General features: G+C 37.4%; 1 long non-coding RNA gene across 1 annotated transcript in view; it reads right to left on the minus strand.

Annotated features, from left to right (window-relative positions):
- Positions 1–8,555, minus strand: part of LOC141419894 (uncharacterized) — an 89,792-nt gene extending 81,237 nt beyond the window's left edge. The window contains exon 1 of the long non-coding RNA XR_012444624.1: positions 8,472–8,555. This is a non-coding gene — a long non-coding RNA (uncharacterized lncRNA). The remainder of the gene's footprint in view (positions 1–8,471) is intronic.
- Between the last annotated feature and the right edge of the window lie 2,620 nt (positions 8,556–11,175).

An 11,175-nucleotide genomic window follows, 5' to 3' on the forward strand; every position in this document is an offset into this window, starting at 1 on the left:
ATAGATCTGCCGTATGATCCAGCAATCCCACTCTTAGGGATGTACCCAAAGGATGCAACTCAGGTTACTCCAGAGGCACCTGCACACCATGTTCATTGCAGCACTGTTCACAATAGCCAAGTTATGGAAACAGCCAAGATGCCCCAGCACTGACGAATGGATTAAGAAAATGTGGTATCTATACACAATGGAATTTTTATGCGGCCATGAAGAAGAACAAAACGTTATCATTCGCTGGTAAATGGATGGAATTGGAGAACAAGTGCATTTCCAACACAGTCATTCCACAGTGATGCTGCTCCTGTTAGTCACAGAACCCCACTTTGGGTATCACACCTCTAGGCTACTGGTTCTCAGCCCTGACTGCCCTTTAAAATCTGAAAAGAGAGAAGAGTCTATTGGCAGGGGAAGGGAGGGGTCCAAAGCAAGTAGAAGGAAACACTAAAAATTAGAGAATCAATGAAATAGAAAACAGTAAGACAAGAGAAAAAAAAAGCAACGAAATCAGAATTGGGTCTTAGAGAAAAAAACTAAACAAAATTAACAATCTTTAAGTAGAAAAACCATTAAAAAAAAACCTAACAGGCACAAATTACCAAAATTAGCAGGGAAATTGGGGATATTGGTACTGATACAATGTAAGGATTGTAAGAGAATATTATTAACCATACTATGTCAGCAAATGAAATAACTTAGATGAAGTGAACAAATTCCTAGAAAGACACAAATTATCAAAACATTTAAGAAGAAATACAAATCTGAATAGACCTATGATAAAAGTAAATAGTTTAAATTACCAATCAGAAATATTTCCACCAAGAAAAGATGGTTTCAGGGTTAGCAGAGTGACTCAAGTGGCTCAAGCAAGCTTGAGGCCCTGAGTTCAAACACCAGTACTGAAATTTTTAAAAAAGTACTTTCATTGGTGAATTCTATAAGATATTTGAAAAAGAAATAACACCAGTACTTCATAAACTGGTTCAGAGGGTAAGAGAAGACTTCCTGACTCATCCTGTGAGGCCAGTACTATTCTAACACTAAAGCAGACAAGGACTTCAGAAGAAAAGACTACAAACCACTATATCTCTCATAGATATAGACACAACACTTAACATATTAGCAAATTTAATCACACAATATTAAATAGGATGATATACCATGATCAAGTAGGATTAATCCCATGAATGTAGGGTTGATTTAATATTCAAAATTCAGTTAATGTATTGCACAATAATAGAATACAACACTAAATCACACGATTTCCTCAGTGAAAAAATCCAACACACACTTATGATAAAAAAGCCTCAATAAACCAGGAATAGAAGGAAATTTCCTCAATCTGACAAATGACATCTATGGGAGAGCCAGAGTTAACATCATTAATTATGTTGAAGAAATATAGTTTCACCTTTATTGTTAATAAGGCACAGATGTTCACTTTCATCACTTCTGGTTCAACATTTTACTGGATTCTTAGCCAGTACAATAGGTTAATATTTAAAAAGACACTGAACGCTTCTGAATTAGAAAAGAAGAATTAAAATTATCTTTATTCTAGAAAATATCAAGGAATGTACAAAATCACTACAACTAATAACCGAGTTTTATAAATTTGCATTGCATATTATTAAATAGAGAAAATAATTATATTTTATTTACTAGCAATTAACAATCTGAAAATGCAGTTAAAAATATAATTCCATTTCACCATAGCATCAAAAAGAATAAAATACTTAGGGTTAAATTTTATAAAAGAAGGACTATTGAAAACTACAAAACACTATTGAGAGAAGTCAGACAATAATAAATGCATTTACATTTATTATTCATTTCATTTTCATGGAATGAGCATATCATTTCATGATTGAAATGCACAATCAAGTCAAGAAGGTAGTGTACCCAAATTGGTCTATAAATTCAAGCCAATTCCTGTAAAATCCCAATAGAAATTGATAAAATGGTCCTAAAATTTATATTTGTATAAGCAACTTGCAACAGCTGAAATGATTTTACAGAAGTATAAAATCTGGAAAACTTATTCTAACTGATTGGAAAATTTACTGTAAGACCATAGTAATTACTACAGTAAATGGCAAAAGTATAGACATAGCCAGGCGCTGGTGGCTCACGCCTGTAATCCTAACTACTCAGGAGGCAGAAATACAGATGATCAGGGTTCAAAGTCAGCCTGGGCAAATATTTCAAAATACCCTATGTCTAAAATACCCTTTACAAAAATGGGCCAGCAGAGTGGCTCAGAGAGCAAGTGTGAGGTTCTGAGTTCAAACCCCAGTACTGCAAAAAAAAAAAAAAAGCATTGACATATAGATTATTGGAACACAACTTAGACTACAAAATAAATCCTTACATTTATATTCAACTGATTTTTGGCAAAGATACCAATACAAATCATTAGGCAAAAGATGGTCTTTTCAAGGAATAGTTATCTGCATGAAAAAGTGAACTTAATTTTTGTAAATGTCACAACGTACTCCAGGACAAAAATATTATAGTAAAAAAATTAAAAACAAAATAAAAACAGAAATAGAACATCTGAGTAAGCCTATCTATATTAAAGAAATTGAGTCAATTATTATCCTTCCAAAACATAAAGTATTATGTCTCGATTGGTTCACTAGTGAACTCTACTAAACACTAAAGGAGGAAGTTCCATCATTTCTCTATGATCTTTCCTGGAAAATAGTAGCAGAAGTTCTTCCTATCTTGTTCTATGAGGCTAGCATTAGCTTAATCAGACAAAGACATCACAAATGGGAAAACAATATACCTATTTCTCTCATGAGCAAAATTCCTCAACAAAATATAAGCAAATCAAACCCAATAATTTATTAAAGAGCAAGTAGAGACAACTGCAGTGGCATCTACCAGCTATTCAGGAGACAGAAGGATCACTTGAGCCCGGGAGTTCAAGACCAGCCTGGGCAACATAGCAAGACCCCCATCTCAAAAAAAAAATGTTGCCCAAAGGGATAAGGAATAAGCTTGGGTTTAGAAGGCCTGGGTTTGAGATTCTGTTGTGTCTTTATCATAACTGACAACTGTCTACTTACTGCATAGCATGAAAGAAATCACAAATTATACAGTTACCTCAGTTTAGGCAGTACTAATTTAATGCCAAGTGACCTGATAGCCAAGAGTTATTAATTTAATCTTGGATTGGCTTCCTACTCACCCTGGTGTTAATGGTGACGGCCTGTGGCTCCAAGCCCAAGTAACCACCTTCATGATGTACAAGCACTATGAGGACCTCACAGAAACACAGTGGCAGAATACTGCACCCCGAGGTACCATGGTCATCCTACACTTTTGCAGAAGATGCACTAACTTTCCACAAAGTGTTTGACAGGAACCTATTTCCCCAAGTACCAACTTATGCCCTCCCCAAAGATTTTATTACCCATGAGATATGTCACAGTTAATTGTAATTAATCAACCCTTTTCCCCTTGTGTAGAAAACCAGTCACATAAATAACCATATCAAGGAACAATGGAGCATCTGTTTCATCATTTTAAAAAACTGACTGGCAGGGGCTGGGGTGGTAGATCAGTGATAGAGCTACAACAACTAGCTACATGCAAGTGCCTAGCATGCGTGAGGCACCATCAAAACAACAAAAAAAAATCGACTGGCAGAATGCTGTTCATTTAGACTTTTGTATGTACTTAAAAACTATTTTCACCATAGTCAATATCATCAATAACACGAACAAGAAGAAATGCTGGTGAGGATGTGGGGGAAAATGAACCCTTCTACACTGTTGGTGGGAATGTAAATTAGTGCAACCACTATGGAAAACAGTATAGAGGTTCCTCAAAAAATTAAAAATAAAATAGGTTCCAGTGATGCCACTCCTAGACATACTGCTCCAGGATACGATAGAGCCACTTGCACACCCATGTTTATTGCAGCACTATTCACAATAGCCAAGCTTTGGAAGCAGCCCAGATGCCATAGAATTGATGAATGGATTAAGAAAATGTGGCAAAAAAAATACAAGCAATATTATGAAAAACAGGTCTTGCTAAGGGAAGGTCACTACTGGGAGAGGGAGGGTAAAAGAAGGAAGTTGAAGTGAACATGATTGATGTACTTTCTGTACAAGAATAAATACAGAATTTTTAAACCTGTTTTTTAAAGGAAGTAATAATTTTATTTTATAGCAGTTGACTTTATCCACAAAATGCTCAATGACCACAAAATGTTTCTGTAACTAAAACTTAAAGTTATAGGGAGTCTGGGAATACATGTTAGATACTAATGATCTTCAAGATTTGAAGATGTCATTGTATGAAGAAAATTATGAGAAATACGGTTCCTGATAAATACATACACCCTTAGTGTGGCATGGAGATCACTCACTGTCTCCAATATAAACACTATGGTAGGCAAAAACTATCTTGTTCTTTATACATTATGGAAGACACTGCTCCTGATAATGTGAGTTAGGTTTGTGACAAAGGTACTGGAGTATTTGCAAAATTGGAATTTAATTTATACCTTGAATAAGTTGATATAAAATTTTATATGTATTAACACAGCCTTGAAGTGACATTTATTTACAACCTGGTCACAGTTCATTACATTTGACATTATTTTAATTTTGGCTACTAAATAAAGTCTAACTTGATTAGCAATCCCTATTTAAATTTAAATTTTTTCTAATCAACACTTAACACTATAATTTTATTTGGCCTGTGGCTGTTTTCTGAAACCCTCAAGTATTGACCTTAAGTCCAAAATTTCAGTATCTGTTGGGCTTTATTAGCAGATGCTTTTATTTTTTTTAATGACAGTATAACTGTCATAATTATGGAAGGCACTGCTTCCGATAATTATCTTCTATAAAGAAATGCCATTTATAGTGAGCTCTGTTACTGATAAACAATAAATAATACATCAGTGCCAAATCTTGGCAGTGTGTTCTTTAAGGTCTGACAAACTGAGTCTGAAATTAAATGCCTAAAATTGGTTCTCATTTACAATACTTTGGAAAAAACAAAACAAAGAAAGAACTAAATGGCTGTGGGACAGAGATCACAGGAAAAGAAAATATATGGTCTTTGACTTCTGGTCTCCTCTTTTCATAAATAATAATGAGGTTAACACATTAAGACCTTACTCTCATGATAAACAGTTGAACCTCGTTTTATCCAGTGGAAGGGACCTTCATTTCCAACCTCACTGGCAAGAAAACAAGTTCTACCTCTTCTGGAAGTTAGCTGTTTCATTCAGGGCTATGGAAATTAGCTAAACCCTTATGGAAGTGCATGTATCTTATTTGGGGAACAAGGTCTTACAACCTGGTATTTCCTATTTAGCATTAAATGAAGATAGAGGATCACACACACCAACTACTACTTTGAACCTTCAGCAGATACCACCTTCTTCTCCAACCTCAAATAATACCACCTCATGTCCTTATGGAACTGGTTCTGACATTTTCATAGCTTTTATGCAAGGAAGCAGTTAAAATTCTAGAGATAATTTGAGTATGTTCTATCATGAATATTTTAAAAGTAGTTTTTCACTTTACTTGAAGTGCAGGTAACTACCCTGTATTAAAAGCTTCTGTCTAAAGACATCTAGTATCTGGGTGCCGGTGGCTCACGCCTATAATCCTAGTTACTCAGGAGGCAGAGATCAGGAGGATAGCAGTTGGAAGCCAGCCTGGGCAAATAGCTCTAGAGACCCTATCTTGAAAAGAATCCAACACAGAACAGGGCTGGCAGAATGGTTCAAGATGTAGGCTCTGAGTTTAAAAAAAAAAAAAAGACATCTACTAGTATCAAGATGATTGAGCAGAATTTTAAACTTGTTGAAATCAACATAAGAAGGGGACTAAGGTAGAATGGAGAAGAATAGAGGGAATGAACCAATCCGGTATACAATACATATATATACATGGAAAGGCCACAATGAAACTTCCTGTATAGCTATCTTAAACGAATATGTCTTTTTTCAAAAACAGAGTACAGGAAGGTAAAACAGGTCCTGTCTGGGGGTTGGTACCAATGGGAGGGGGGAGGATATAAGGAAATGATGTAGGAGGGTAAATATGGTAGAAATATTATGTACTCATGCATGAGAATGAAAAAATGAGACCTGTTGAAACTATTCCATGAATGGTGGGAGGGACGATAAAGGAGAATTATAGATGTATGAATTCAACTATGATATATTGTAAGCAGTTTTGTAAATGTCACAATGTACTATTAGTACAATAATAATATAATTAAAAAAAACTCTAAAAAAAAGAAAATGTAGTATTATAGACAGTGGAGTTTTATTCAGCTATATAAAGAAGAATGAAATTATGTTGTTCGCAGGTAAATGGATGGAGCTGGAGAGCTTAATGCTAAGCGAAGTAAGCCATTCTCAAAAAGTCAAAGGACAGATGTTTTCCCTCATATATGCAACCTATACCTATAAGTTAAATGTATATATAGATACGTATATGAACACACACACACACACACATATAGTGAGAGAGAACAAAATTGTAATAGCAAGTCTGTCTAGGGGGGTCTATGGGAGATGGGAGAGATAAAGAAAATAGTAGAGAATGAAAAATATTAAAACAATTCATTATGAGTATAATATAATGTACTGTGCTGTAAGTTGTTGAATATTAGGGGAGCATGGTGATAGAGAATGAGTAAGTAAAGGGGGAGGGGCTATTTGATTAAAGCATGATATATATGGGCCTAAAGTACCAAGGCAAAACCTCCTTGGACTATCAATATACACTTTTTAAAAGGATGAAGGCAGGAGGGAAAAATAGGTCTTTTCCAGGGTAGGAGGTACCAGTGGGAGATGGGTGAGCACAAGGAAAGGGGGAATTAGTATGACTGTGGTGGCTGTATTTTGTAACCGTATATGAAAAAAGAAGAATGAAACCTGTTGAAATTGTTCTAAGAAGTGGGAAGGAGGGAGAATAATGGAGGGGGTAAATCTAAGATATATTGTAAGCACATATGTAAATATCACAATGTATCCCTCTGTACAACTATTAAATGCTAATAAAAATTTAAAATTTTTTACCGAAAGGTGAACAAAGAGTGAAGTGCACACATGTATGTATATATAATATAATGCCACCTGTATATTTATATATAACTATATAATATATACAATTATAATACTTTTATATTATACATAATATATAATAATTATATATATATACACACACATATGTATAAAGAGACATAATGAAACTCACCAAACACTGAAGAATGTGGGGAGAAAGGGAGAATGGGAATATAATGGAAGGGGTGCCCTTGTTCAAAGTACACTGTAGGCAGGTAAGGAAGTATTACAGTGAATCCCCTTCATATTATTAATGCATGCTAATTCAAAAATATGCTAAATTATTATTTTTAAATTTTATTTTATCATTTTTACATTTACTTACATGTGTATACATTATTTGGGCCACTGTCTCCCCTCCCCCCCCAGATTTGGGCAAAACCTGTTCTGTCCTCATTCTCCAATTTTGTTGAAGAGAAAACATAAGAGATAATAAGAAAGACATAGTGGTTTTGCCAGTTTGAGATAAAGATAGCTATGCAGAGAGATTCCTAGTATTGCTTACATATGTGTATTACAACCCACATTGGTTCATCTCTACCAACCTCTTCACTACTTCCCAGTCACCTTCCCATAGTGGCTTCTGCCAGTTTAAGATTACTACATTCGCTCCTCCACAGTGAGCACATCAACCACATTCAAGTTTTAGGTTTCCTTCCCTTTCCCTATTCCTCCCGTGCACATTCTGCCCTCAGTATGTGACCCCCCCCAAAAAAGATTAATGCAATAGAACTGGGAATTCGGTAATTTATGGTCAATTTTTGCCAAGAGAATTAAAATGTGAAAAAAGTAGCGTTTCAATACACAAAACATATGCAACTGGATGTAGAAGGGAGGAGAATCAGAAGAAAAACAGACTAGGCTTGAGTTCTGATAAAGTAGCAGGGAGGTAGGAATGGCATAGCAGAGAGACAAAACCTGAGGGTCATGTAGCACTGGGGAAGGGGAAGTCATATAGCACTGGGGTAAAGTAGCCTATAGAACTGTATATCTCCATATATGGGTTGAGCTTTGCTTTTTGCTTCTGTAACCTGCTTGCAAGGGTATGTAAGGTGAGAACCCTTTGTTCTCGGGGCTCAGCCTTTGGACATGAGTCCGCTGGGTCTGTGCTGGCACAATAAAACGTTGCTTCCTACTAAACTGCCTCACAGTCCCATATCTCAGCTTGAGATTCCCGCAACATGGACAGCCCAATCACAAGTATTCAAGTCCGAAACTTAAAAAGACAAAAGACTTCCACTTCGAAAACTATACAACATCGCTGAACGAAATGAAAGACACCAATCAGTGGACATTCTGTATTCATGTGTAGTACATCTTAGTACTGTTAAGATGTCAGTAGGCGCTAAAGAGAAATACAGACCTGTTGGTGTCCCCGCCGCGGCTGGGAGAGGACCGCCGCCATGTCTGCGCATCTGCAGCGGACCGTCGTGCGCAGGGCTCCAAGTAGACTTACGGCAGCACAACAACTGCAAAGGTGTGCTGCCGTCGTGAAGCGGAAATCAGGCCAGCAAAAGCCGGCTGCGCCCTGCCTGGAGCCCCTTCAGCATGCCTGGCTACAGAATCCGCAAGAACAAGTCCAGAGTGAATAATACTGAAATACATCACATCTGTGTAGGAACAAGACACAGTGAAACACACTGAAAATTGTTGAATAATGTGGGGTAGGGAAAAAGACAAGGAAAAGTATTTAATTGAGAAGGTTTGACTGACTAAAGTATGGTATATTTACAGGTGAAACACCAGGCAAACTCCCATTGAACAATGAGCAGACACTAAAACAATGTTGTTAATGGAAAAATGCCATTGAAACTTACCTTAGTTCTTGCATCTGTTCTTGGGTTCAACAGACTGAAAGTGGGTTGTTGTTTGTTGCTCTCTATTGGTGGCCATGGAGCAAAACAAGTCACCTTTTAGTATTCAGGTCTGTCTAGTGGTCCATGACAGTGAGAGGTGCAGTCACGGGGCACAGTAACCAGACAGAATTGCCTGTCAGGATGTGGTTCGTAGACTGTGAAGGCACAGAGTTCCACAGACAGGCATTAGATTAGCAGAACAGTACAGGCAACACAGGGAGATGCCTGTTATTATTGTGATGATGATGAACATTAATGCCTTTTCCCACCAGGTATGTCCTATAAAACAAAAGGAAAGTAGGTCCCCAAAGTTCATTTTAGGACCACACATAATGTCTGTTTGGGTGTGGAGATCCTTGAGGACCTCTGATACATTTGCTGAGTTGTCTGGAATGTACCCGAAGCATTCTGTTTTAATTAATGCACAAATTCCCCGTCGAGCAGCAGTTAAAATATCCAGGGCCATCTGATTTTGGAGAATGGCTTGTCTCATCATTTTGACCTCAGAGTTGAGAAGAGCTATACCCTGTGCTGTCACATTCAATGTTTTTTGGAGGTATATTTAATCAAAGTCTCTATGTGCCAGTGTACATCCTCTAACTAAGTTGCCTATTCAAAATGTCCACACATAAGGACTCATTCTTTTTAATTTCTTGGCTTCAAGTTGGAAGGGCTGCAGCCAAGATGCCCCACGACTGACGAATGGATCAAGAAAATATGGTATCTATACACAATGGAATTTTATGCAGCCATGAAGAAGAACGAAATGTTATCATTTGCTGGTAAATGGATGAAAGTGGAGAACATCATTCTGAGTGAGGTTAGCCTGGCCCAAAAGACCAAAAATCGTATGTTCTCCCTCATATGTGGACATTAGATCAAGGGCAAATACAACAAGGGGATTGAACTTTGATCACAAGATAAAAGCCAGAGCACACAGGGAGGTATGAGGATAGGTAAGGCACCTAAAAAGTTAGCTAGCATTTGTTGCCCTCAACATAGAGAAACTAAAGCAGATACCCTAAAAGCAACTGAGGCCAATAGGAGAAGGGGACCAGGAACTAGAGAAAAGGTTAGATCAAGAAGAATTAACCTAGAAGGTAACACACATGCACAGGAAAGTAATGTGAGTCAACTCCCTGTACAGCTATCCTTATCTCAACTAGCAAAAACCCTTGTTCCTTCCTATTATTGCTTATACTCTCTCTTCAACAAAATTAGAGATAAGGGCAAAATAGTTTCTGCTGGGTATTGAGGAGGTGGGGGGGAGAGGGAGGGGGTGCAGTGGGTGGTAAGGGAGGGAGTGGGGGCAGGGGGCAGAAATGACCCAAGCATTGTATGCACATATGAATAATAATTTTTTAAAAGTTGGAAGGGCTGGCAGGAGTGACTCCATTGTATTGTTAGTTTAGATTGTATCTAATAGTTTCTAATACGGTCTCATATAGTTTATGTTGGCCTAACTCACTATGTAGCCCAGGCTGACCTTAACTCATGATCCTCCTGTTTTAGCCCCCAAATCACTGGGATTACAGGCACATGCCACCATGCCCAGCATGGCTTTACTTTTATTCTGACAAGTTTCCCATTGTTTCTGAACAGTATCCTCTTGAAGATATCCATTGACCAATCACTCTGGTCTGACTTTAATTGTCCCTTATTGCCACAAATAGATACCCTGGATATTCTGGAAGTGATCCCATGTTGGGGGACAAGTGTCAGACAGGTTTGAGAGTCAGTGCCAATAAAAACCATTTTGGGGGCCAATTTAAGCAAACTGAGAGGGTTAGAAGAAGAGGCCCTGGGTTTATAAGGCACCCATTATTTAAATTCATTTATTCCCATGTGCATCCATTGTTTGGGTCATTTCTGCCCCCTGGCCCCTGCCCCCACCCTCCCCCCACCCCCTCACTTCCAGGCAGAACTTGTTCTGCCCTTTTCTCTAATTTTATTGAAGAGAAAACATAAGCATTAATAAGAAAGACAAAGCGTTTTTGCTAGTTGAGTTAAGGATAGCTATACAGAGAGATTCTTAGCATGGCTTCCATGTACAAATGTGTTACTTTCTAAGTTGATTCTTCTCTAACTGACCTTTTCACTAGTTCTTGATCCCCTTCTCATGTTGACCTCTATTGCTTTAAGGTTTCTGTATTAGATCCTCTGCAGTGGGGACATCAAATACTATCATGTTTTGTGTTTATTACCTATCCC

Source organism: Castor canadensis, chromosome X (genome assembly GCF_047511655.1).
Source record: "Castor canadensis chromosome X, mCasCan1.hap1v2, whole genome shotgun sequence".
NCBI classification, from domain to species: domain Eukaryota; kingdom Metazoa; phylum Chordata; class Mammalia; order Rodentia; family Castoridae; genus Castor; species Castor canadensis.